This window comes from Hyperoodon ampullatus (assembly GCF_949752795.1).
Source record: "Hyperoodon ampullatus genome assembly, chromosome: 5".
Lineage (NCBI taxonomy): Eukaryota > Metazoa > Chordata > Mammalia > Artiodactyla > Ziphiidae > Hyperoodon > Hyperoodon ampullatus.
In genome coordinates, this window is record NC_136918.1 from 103757853 (window position 1) to 103768726 (window position 10874).

Here is a 10874-nt window from a genome sequence, read left to right on the forward strand (position 1 = left end):
GCTTCAGTTGACAATAGTTTACTTTTGTGTTATACATTTTGCTATGGATAAACCATTCCAATCTTAGTGGCATAAAGCAACAATAGTTATTATTATGCATCATGGCTCTGGGGATTTAATTTGAAATTACCTTTTACTTACAAAAAGTTGCAAAAATAGCAAAGAGAGCTTTATATACCATTCACTGAACATCTCCTAATGCTGATATCTTATGTAACCATGGTACAATTAATGACCTCAAAAAATAAATATTGATACAATAATACTATTATTATGTCTCAGGCTTCTGGGGATGATTGGACTAGACTAGGTGGTTCTCACAGTCTTTCATGTGGCTAAGGTCAAACAGTTATAGGAGCTGCAGTCATCTGAAGGCTTCAATCACCATTCCTCCTACATTTTAGAAAACACCAATCTACCTGAGCTTTCTTCAACATGAGCATTCTTGATTATGTCTGTTCTTTGCTATAATCATTGTCCTCTCTCTAACAGTTATACTCTTTTCATGGGTTTTTAAAACATTCTTCACATGAAATATTTGCTTTTTCCTTATTACTAATAATTAAATCAGAAAACTACACCAAAAACATTAAATAAAATTGAATTTAATTCATGATTTTTAAAAGTTATTCATGATTTCTAAAAAACCTTAGCATACTTTAAAAAAAGGCATTTATCTAACAACAACAAAACCCTGTAACAAACATAATAATTACAAAACTTTTGATACATTAAAGCCAGGTACAATGCAACTTATTAATTGTCTAAAAATCTTAATCAGTGTAATAAAATTAAATAAAGAAAATAATAACTAAAAGAGAGAGACCATTTTTTTTCTTGGATACAACATAACTGTCAGCATACAAAAAGGAAATAGCATAAACAGGTATACCCTTAGAAATAATAAGTTCAATCAGTTTTCTGGATGTTGGCATAACATATAGAATCAACAGCATTTCATAATTCAGTAATAACAAAATAGATTTTTAAAAATGTTAAACAATCTCATGAAAAACTATAAAGTCTCTAGGACTAAATGTAACAAAAGTAGAAAGGGTCACCATAAAAATATTATAATATATTGCTATAGGCTTTTTAAAAGACCTAAATAAATGGAAAGATACACCATATTGATAGATAAAGACACTCACTCTTATAATTATGTCAATTATTCTCCAACTGAGCTTTAAATTAAATGCAATATCGTTAAAAATCAGCCAATACCTTGAAAGATGCAATCTTCCAAAGCTCAGAAGTAGAAGTAGACAATCAGAGAAGGCCTATTACTATTAAAGAAATTTGAGTTGATAAATAATAATCTTTAAATCAGAACGCATCCAGACTATATGGGTTCACTGGTGAATTCTATGAAATATTTAAAGAAGGAATTGGTGTAATTTGTCTACAATCTTTTTCAGAAGATAAAAGCAGAGGGAATACTTCTTAACTCATTCTACGAGGCAAGCATTATCCTAATAGCAAAACTAGACAAAGACGTTACAGGAAAAGAAACTATAAATCAATATTTCTCATGAACACAGGTGTAAAGTCCTCAACAAAATATTAACAAATCAAGTGCAACAATGCATAAAAAGAATTATACATTATGCCCAAGCGGGATTTATCTGAGGTATGCAAGGTTGGTTCAACATTTGAAAGTCTATTCATGTATATCATCACATCAACAGGCTAAAGAAGAGAAATCACACAATTATATCAACAGATACAGAAAAAGCATTTAACAAAATCTAACACCCATTCATGATTTTTTTTTTAAAGTCTCAGCAAACTAGGAATAGAGGGGAACTTCCTTGACTTGACAAAAAACATCTACAAAAAAACCTGCAACTAACATCACACTTAACGATGAGAAACTCAAAGTTTTCCAGCTAAGATCAGGAACAAGGCAAGAATGTCCCTTCTCACCACTGCCTTTACCATCATACTGGAAATCCTAGCTAATGTGATAAGGCAGTAAAAGGAAATAAAAGGTATACATATGGAGAATGAAGAAATAAAACTGTCCTTATTTACAGATGACATGATGGTCTACACAGAAAACCTGAGAGAACTGAACAAAACATTTCCAGAACTAATAAGCAATTATAGCAAGTTTTCAGGATACAAGGTTAATGTGCAAAAGTCAATCCCTTTCCTATATACTAGCAATGAACAAGTGGAATTTGAAATCAAAAACACATTATCATTTACATTAGCACCCTCCACCACAAAAAAAAGAAATACTTAGGTATGAATTTTATAAAAAATGTGTACAAAATCTTTGAGGAAAACTACAAAACTCTGATGAAAGCTATCAATAGAGAACTAAATAAATGGAGAGATATCCCATGTTTATTGACAGGAAGACTCAATATTGTCAAGATGTCAGTTCTTCCTAGCTTGATCTATAGATTTAACACACTCCAAATCAAAATCTCAACAAGCTATTTTATGAATATTAACAAAACAATTCTAAAGCTTATATGGAGTAGCAAAAGACCCAGAATAGCCAACTCATTATTGAAAAAAGAGGAACAAAGTTGGAGGATTTACACTACTGGACATCAAGACTTACTATGAAGCTACAGTAATCAAGACAGTGTGGTATAGCTGAAAGCATAAACAAATAGATCAGTGGAAGAGAATAGAGAACCCAGAAATAGACGAAAATAAATAGTCAACTGATCTTTGATAAAGGAGCAGAGGAAGTACAATAGAACAACGATAGTCTTTTCTTTTCTTTTTTTTTTTTTTTTTGGCGGTATGCGGGCCTCTCACTGTTGTGGCCTCTCCCGTTGCGGAGCACAGGCTCCGGACGCGAAGACTCAGCGGCCACGGCTCACGGGCCCAGCCGCTCTGCGGCATGTGGGATCTTCCCGGACCAGGGCACAAACCCGTGTCCCCTGCATTGGCAGGCGGACTCTCAACCACTGCGCCACCAGGGAAGCCCAACGATAGTCTTTTCAACATACAGTGTTGAAACAACTGGACATTTACATGCCAAAAAAAAAAAAAGAAAAAGAAACTAGGGACAGACCTTACATCCTTCACAAATATTAGCTCAACCAGATATTATACACTTTAATCATGAAAAATGTTATATATTAGGAGGTCTTCTACATAAATAGGTGGATTTATTTTTAATTCCTATGTTTGATATTCTTTGACCATAACCTATATAACAGATACATTTTTGCAATGAGAAAATAGAGAACATGGCAGAGAGCAAGTTACTAAGTACTTAATGAGATTATGGGCAGTTAATTTTCCCAACAACCATTTTCTTGAGATTTCTATTAATAATACCAAAACATGCTGGGTGCATCACAAAATTTATGAGAAGTCCTTATATTCAAAACAATGGAGCACTGATATCATGCTGTCTTATATTGTTGGTTATTTTACAGCTTCCATCGAAAGAGGATTAAAAAAACACTGATGTTTTAAGTACTTGAGTTCTTCCCATTCACAACAACTCTGAGTGATGAACTAAGGAGTTATACTCAGGATCCCCATAACCTCTGCCTAATGCTGCCTTTTGGCTCAGTTACATTCCTTGAGGATAAAGACTATGGTTGTTGCATTTGCTTTCTTTTCTTATGCTTAGTGGAGTGCCTGATATATAGTTGGAGCTCAATAAATATTATAGCAACAACGTATCCACATTTCACAGACGTGAAAGCCAAGATTTAGAGAAGTGGAGGAGCAGCAGGTACCAGAAGGCCTGAGTGGTTAAGGTGTTGGACTTAAGATCCAATGAATTACATCCTCTTGGGTTCGAACCCCACTTCTGGTACAAGTCAACCCGCTTTTCCAAATAGAGAGGTGGAGGAGCTTGTGCAAGGTGGAAAGGCAAATCCCAAGCTTGGTGACTTCAGCAATTCCCTTGCCATCTCCCTTGTTAAGATATGGAGGGCCCCTAAGACCCCATTCTCCTGTTAGGCAGCTTCCTATGAATACTATAGATTTTTCATGCTCCTCAAATGAAGGTGGCTCAAAGAGAGTGAAACCTAATTATTAGGATAATGTAAAATACCATTTACTGATAGTGATACCATTGTGATACCACAGTGATACCAGTGATACCATTTACTGACTGCTCAAAGAAACTAGTGATGAAATTTCTATTATCTTACTTCTCAAAGCTGCTAAAAAGCGTAATTTGCTGTTCCTTCATGATTAAAATCCCTTGAGATCCATTTTTGTAATCTAAGAACAAAAATAAACATCGCTCCCTACCATGTGTACTTTGAAGAATTTGCTCTTCAGGAGGATTATATAACAGACACCTTTCAGATGGTTCTGTGTCAATTAAGAGAAAGCAACCTTAATTGTGATTATGGATGTTTAAACCAGGTGTGATTTCCTGGCTGTGTTTAGCCAAATATCCTGCAGACCCTTTCCATATAGCACCACTGAGTTCAGTCTGGTCTAGGTAGATTGGCATACATTTCAGCTTACTGTGGCACAGCAAGCTTCCAATAGAATCTTGTCAGTGCAATTTCACACAATGGGTGGGCATGTGTGTTCTGCATATTAGGAAAGGCTCTGATTTGCCAATGCAACAGGTTTTTTATTCTGAATTCATTTAAAGCATCAAATGAGGTTACAATGGTAAATACCACAGGAAAAAGTTAACAATGACAGTCATGGTTCCTCAGAATATCTTGGCTTTGTCCACCAAACCATTTACGGAGGAAACTTGCTATACTGTGCTCTATTTCTGCTGCTTGCTCTCATGATAGCAATTTAGATTAGTAAGGATCTGATTATTAATGCAAAAATTTTTAGTGTTCTTTACTGCTTATAAATTAAATATATAGGGGAGGTGGCATTAACTCTCATTTCTTACTTTATATGTTTTACAGTTTGAATTTCCAAGTAGCATGTGCTACCTTAGTAATTTTATACATTCATGAAAGAATTTTTAAAATAATGAACATCATTTCAATTAAGTAAACACAAGCCACACCTGCTTACTGTTTTTTAAAATTCAGACAATACCAACAGATACAAAACAGAAACAAATTCCACCATCTAGAGATGTCAGTTGAGAACATTAATATGTACATATTTATTTAAATTGTGAAAATACTTTTAACTTGGCTAATATTGTTTTGTTGTAGATTTCTTTCTTTTAATAATACCTAATGATCATCTTTCCATATAACTTTATGAATGTCGCAACATTATTTTTAATGGCCACAAAATATTTCATTATGGACATGAATTAAATATTTTTAACTAATTCCCTAATAATATACAGTTTGCTTCCAATTCCTCAATATTATAAACAATGCTACATGAACATTTATTTACTTCTCTGATTAATTCCTTAGGATAAGGAGTTTGAAGAAGATGTAGATTTTAAGTCTCTTACTACATATTGCCAGAGTATCATTCCAAACGTTGAACCAGTATGTATTCCTACCCACAATATAGTCAAGTTGCCATTCATTTAAAATGGTTCTCCGGTTTCCCCATAAAAACAAAAGAAAAAATTTTTAAATTTTAATTAAGAAAAATAGAAGCTAGAAAACGCAAGAGTACTGACACCAGCAGCAACCTTGTTCAAATTCTTTCCCTTGGGAGGAAAGAAGGGACTAACTACCATTTGCTGAGTACCTGTAATGGATCAGTCACTATGCAAAGTGCTTAGCCAAAGGCATTTCATTCAATCTGCAATAACAATCTTAGGAAATAGGGGTAGTATATCATCTCCACATCACAGAAAAAGCCGTGTTTCATAAAAGTTGAGTATCTTGACCAAGGTTACCTAGATAATAAGTTTTGACCCTGAAATGTGCAGGCCAATTTGTTTGACATCATTTTTTTTTTCACTCAGGTTTGAGGCTCTCCACCAGATTTCCACATGTTAGTGACACATGACCTTGCTGGGTTCCCTATAATGCAAGGTACTCCTAGTCTCAGGTCTGGAAGAAATACCTGGTTCAAAATTTACATCTTTTACAGGGAAACACATGAAGCAATCAGGAAGGAAATGAGGATATAGTTTTGTAACATTTTCACATAACTTTCAACTCAGGGGCCATTCATACTCTGTAAAACTTCTCAAAGTTTCAGACATAAAACTTTTCAAATAGGCTTAGGGAAAAGATATTTTCAGGTACACATTCTGCCTTAAATTAAAAAAAAAAAAAGAAAAACAACTTTAACTTACTAATGAGTATGTACCTTGAGAAATAAATGGCAGAGAAAAATAAAAGGCAAAATGAGAGCTTAGAAAGTAATGCTGTACATCGGGGAATATGCACTTAAGAACAATAATGACAATTTCTAACACATAACTCGCATCCCATATGAAAGACAAAATCTTAAGTAATAGACTTAGCTGTCAGTTATATCTGTTCTCACACGCAGTGTTAATGAAACTGGAGGAGAATGCACATATTTTTTGTTAGAAATAAATGGATGGCTTCATTTGTTCCAACTTTCTAGATTCCCTTTGTTGATCACACTTACAGATTTTTTCATGTTGGAATTTAATCATAAAGTCATCATTTTAAAAAGAGAATTATCCCCTTATAATACTCAATGCAGTATCATGCTGAAGTGTACAACTATAGTTAAGTTTCCTATAAAAATGGTTACTCTTTAACTTGGCATTTGAATGAAGTAGGCAGAGCAACATAAAAATTTTGCAAGTTTTCCCCAGTCTTTCCCCCCCACACACAATAAGGCAGCTGACAAATTCCAAATCTTAAATCAGCTGATTATGAATCCCCTATCTTTATTTATTTTAATATATTTATTATTTATTTCCTACATTCCCTCCAACATCACAACGTGCTCTTAAAATATATGCAGTGCCCTAATTCTTATAGGAAATTATTGAAATTCACAGAATGCTAATCTTTTTTATATTTCACAAATTCAATTTACAAAATGGCAAAATTAAAGTCAGAAGAGAAAGAAACTAGAAAAATCCTAGCTGATTTACACTTGGGAGACAGGTTTTTTTCTCTTTCTGTTTGCACATATAAGACTAAAGAGAAAAATTTAAGAGCAGAAGTGATGCTGACATTCTCATCTCATCTGACAGATATTTGAAAAGCAAATCTTCATTCTTATTTATCTATGCTGTGGGAAATCAGTTTTAACCAGGCTCTGACAAAAGGCATCCTCCAGAATCCTGACACTGATGCACACAGGGTGGTTATTTTCAATCTGAGACTAAGTTAAAAGAGTCCCCCTTCCTGTTCCTCCCCACCACACACAGAGGGTACCTTCTGTGCCTTTCTCACAGAAAACCTCTGGAATACCCCATGGCACTCATCCTATATTATTATCATAGCACTCATCTCAACTGAAGCACTTCCTGTATAAAATCAATTGTTTCAACCCCCTAAAAGAAATCTCCCCAAATAAACAAACACTTGAATAACATGGCACTATTTTTACTGAGGAGCAGGAGTTTTAGATTTAACAATGTGCCGTATGCTGGCTAAAATGAATGATTTCTCTACAGATACAAGTGCATTCGTTGTGCACTATTAAAGAAAAACAAGGTATGATTATACTATATCTGATGGATCCCAATTTAAAAAGCCACAGATAAACTCCGTTTAATGCAATTAGTATTGGTCAGAAAGCACCCTTCAATTCTCTTAGATGTACTGGGAACAAAGCCTCACCCAGCTCTCATGTCTGCAAAAGCAGTGTTTCAAAAAGTGAGAATTCTGTAATTAAAAGAATACATAAGAAGAAGGACACCTGTGCTCTCACTGGCAGACAGTGTTCATTAGAACTCTGAGAACTGAGGTCTCTCACCAACTCAATTTAAGAAACTTTTATCTACGTAACACTTAGAAAACCTATAAAGAAAATTCCATAAAGAAAGAATAGGTGGCCTTCAGGCTATTCCTAAATTACCCCAGCAGTAACACAACTCTTCATTTCTGCTGTGTAGGGAATCCACTTATTTTTCCACGGAGGGGTTCTACTTTCCCTCTCACTTTTATTGACAGCAGCATGGGTCTTCTCTTACTGAGATACAGGCCTGGGGGCATTTTCAATTACAGCAGACAGAAAGTTTTCAACATTCTTTCCAATTCTTGATCCAGATGCCCTAAACCCTGGATAGGACAACACACAGATTGGAAGCTGGTGCTCATACACAATCTATATGTGCACCTTTGCTGCATTATGAAAATGTAGGATTGGAACGTTGAAAATCATGGAGAGGGTACACTTCAAATCATTTGGTTGCTTTCCAGACCATGGACATACTTCCTGTGAGCTAGACCTAACATTAACCTTCAGAATCACTATGCTGTACACCTGAAACGAATGCAATATTGTAAGTCAACTATACTTCAAAAAAATGCATTTTCAATCTTGCACGGGGCACAGGAGCAGAGGACAAGGCTCAGGAACTTGCTAATCCTGGAAGGGAAGGAGATCCAAGGTTTACCCCACTGTGAATAGCTGTCTTATAAGTAAGAACTATTTGAAATATTTAAAGTTTACAGTCAACGTTTTATATACTTTAGAAAAGATCATTTCAAAATATACTGTATAAATATATATATACACATACATATGTGTATGTGTATATATATATATAAATGAGCAAATATAAAGAGCAAATACATAGGGCTTACATAGTACTAGGCACTGCTCTAAGTGCTTCACATATATGAAACTCCCTTAATCCTCACAACCTTATAAAGTGGGTACTACTGTTATCATACTATTGACAGACTGAACTGAGAGGTTAGGTAACTGACCCAAGGTCACAAAGCTAGTAAACAAGTGGTAAAGCTTGGTCCATACCGAGGCATTCTGGCTTCAGAGTTCATGCTCTTAACAACCATATTATACAACCTCTTTCAGTTTTCAGAAAACAATTAAATTTTATTTTTCTTTTAAATCTACATACAGAGACATTAACTTGATTTATTCTGTTACCCAATCCCTCCCTCCCTCCACCTCCAAGTTCCCTGACAAGGTTTATCCTAACGGTACATACATTTAAATTTTTATTTTTTCAGAGCTGATTTTGAATATAGCATAAAGTTCTTTGAAATTCCCCAATAAATGCAAATAAAATTTTGAATCAATATTTGATATACTAGCAAGCTGTGCCAAAGCAATTTTTATCACTACAAAAGGCAAGTTTCAATGGCCCGATGATTCTTTTATTTGTTCCATTATTTATTTATAACACCTAGAGCATATGATCTTTTGGATTAATCTTACAGATGAAAAGTCTCATAAAGAGTGGAAAAGCGAACAGACGGCATAAGTCCAGGAAAGGCCAGGAATCTTAGTACTTTTCTGCCTGGCAATTTAAAGTAAAATGCATATCAAAACTGAAGAAGGCTATCTGTTGTCTGGGTTAGAGTTTACAGGAAAAAGCATTAAGTATCACCAACAAGTATATCATCTCTGACTCCAGGGACGTTCCCACGCCCTCTAATTGGTGCCATTCCGTACTAATCAATACATTACAAGCACCTAATAGGCACTCCTGCAAATTCTAGGGAAACAACTCACAGTAGAAAGCACTGTAGCCCTGAATGTTCATACTCAAGTGCAAATGTTAATTCATGCAGTACTTGCATTAAACTGGGCTAATTATCTACTGAAGGAATCTATTAAAGGCATGCTGTCAATCCTACAGATTGGGTTCAGCAAAGTGAAACTGAATTGCTTGCCTTTTCAGCTAATTACAAAACTGTCTGACATGCTTTAAGAATGGTCAAAAAAAAGTACACATGGGCGCAGGGGTAAGGGAGGTGGGCAAGATGACACTCGGCGAGCGATTCTCCCCGGATCCCTCCAGCGACTGCTGAGCCACCGCGGCAGGGAGTGCTGCCCGCCTCCTCTTCCCTTCCCCCGGAGTCGCCCCCATTCCCTTCCTCCTTCTACCTCAGGTAGGGGTGGGTGGCTGGGAAGGGAAGGGAGGGGAGGCACGCCTAGTTCCGGCGGGCGAGCCTGGTTCCTGAGACACCATGTCGGACTCTGAGGAGGAGAGCCAGGACCAGCAACTGAGAATCGTCGTGCTGGGGGGCGGCACCTCAGGGCAGACCTCCTTAGCTACGTGTTTTGCTCAAGGAACTTTTGGGAGACAGTACAAACTATAGGACTGGATTTCTTTTTGAGAAGAATAACGTTGCCAGGAAACTTGAATGTTACTCTTCAAGTTTGGGACACAGGAGGGCAGACAATGGGAGGCAAGCTGTTGGATAAATGTATGTATGGAGCACAGGGAACCCTCTTGGTATATGATATTACAAATTATCAAAGCTTTGAGAATTTAGAAGATTGGCATTCTGTGGTGAGGAACGTGAGGGAGGAATCAGAAACTCAGCCACTGGCTGCCTTGGTGGGCAATAAAATTGATTTGGAGCATATGCAAATGGTAAAACCTGAAAAACACTTAAGGTTTTGCCAGGAAAATGGTTTTAGTAGCCACTGTCTCAGCAAAGACAGGAGACTCTGTCTTCCTGTGTTTTCAGCAAGTTGCTGCTGAAATCCTTGGAATCAAGTTAAACAAAGCAGAAATAGAACAGTCACAGAGGGTGGTGAAGGAAGAGATTGTAAACTACAACCAGGAACCTATGTCAAGAACTGTTAACCCTCCTAGAAGCTCCATGTGTGCAGTTCAGTGAGCGCATTTTTCTTCTGTATTGATAGTTCCAGCTGCCCTTCGCCTCTGTGTGGGCCCGAGGACCTCTAGGAATTTATCAGTGACCATCTCTGTAGTTCAGTTAACGCTTTCCTCTCAATTTCCTTCATCATTGCGTGCTGCCTCAGCCACAGGCAGCTCCTTGAGCTGAAAAGAACTCAACCTTAGGACGACACACTTTGAATTCAAAATGGAAAGCCCATTCTCTGGAATTAGACTG

At 36.4% G+C, this 10874-nt stretch overlaps 1 pseudogene across 1 annotated transcript; it reads left to right on the plus strand.

The window, feature by feature from the left end:
* Positions 1-9977: 9977 nt before the first annotated feature.
* On the plus strand, positions 9978-10637 carry LOC307053040 (ras-related protein Rab-28-like; annotated as a pseudogene). The gene has a single exon. The product of its transcript is annotated as a ras-related protein Rab-28-like (transcript).
* Positions 10638-10874: the final 237 nt, after the last annotated feature.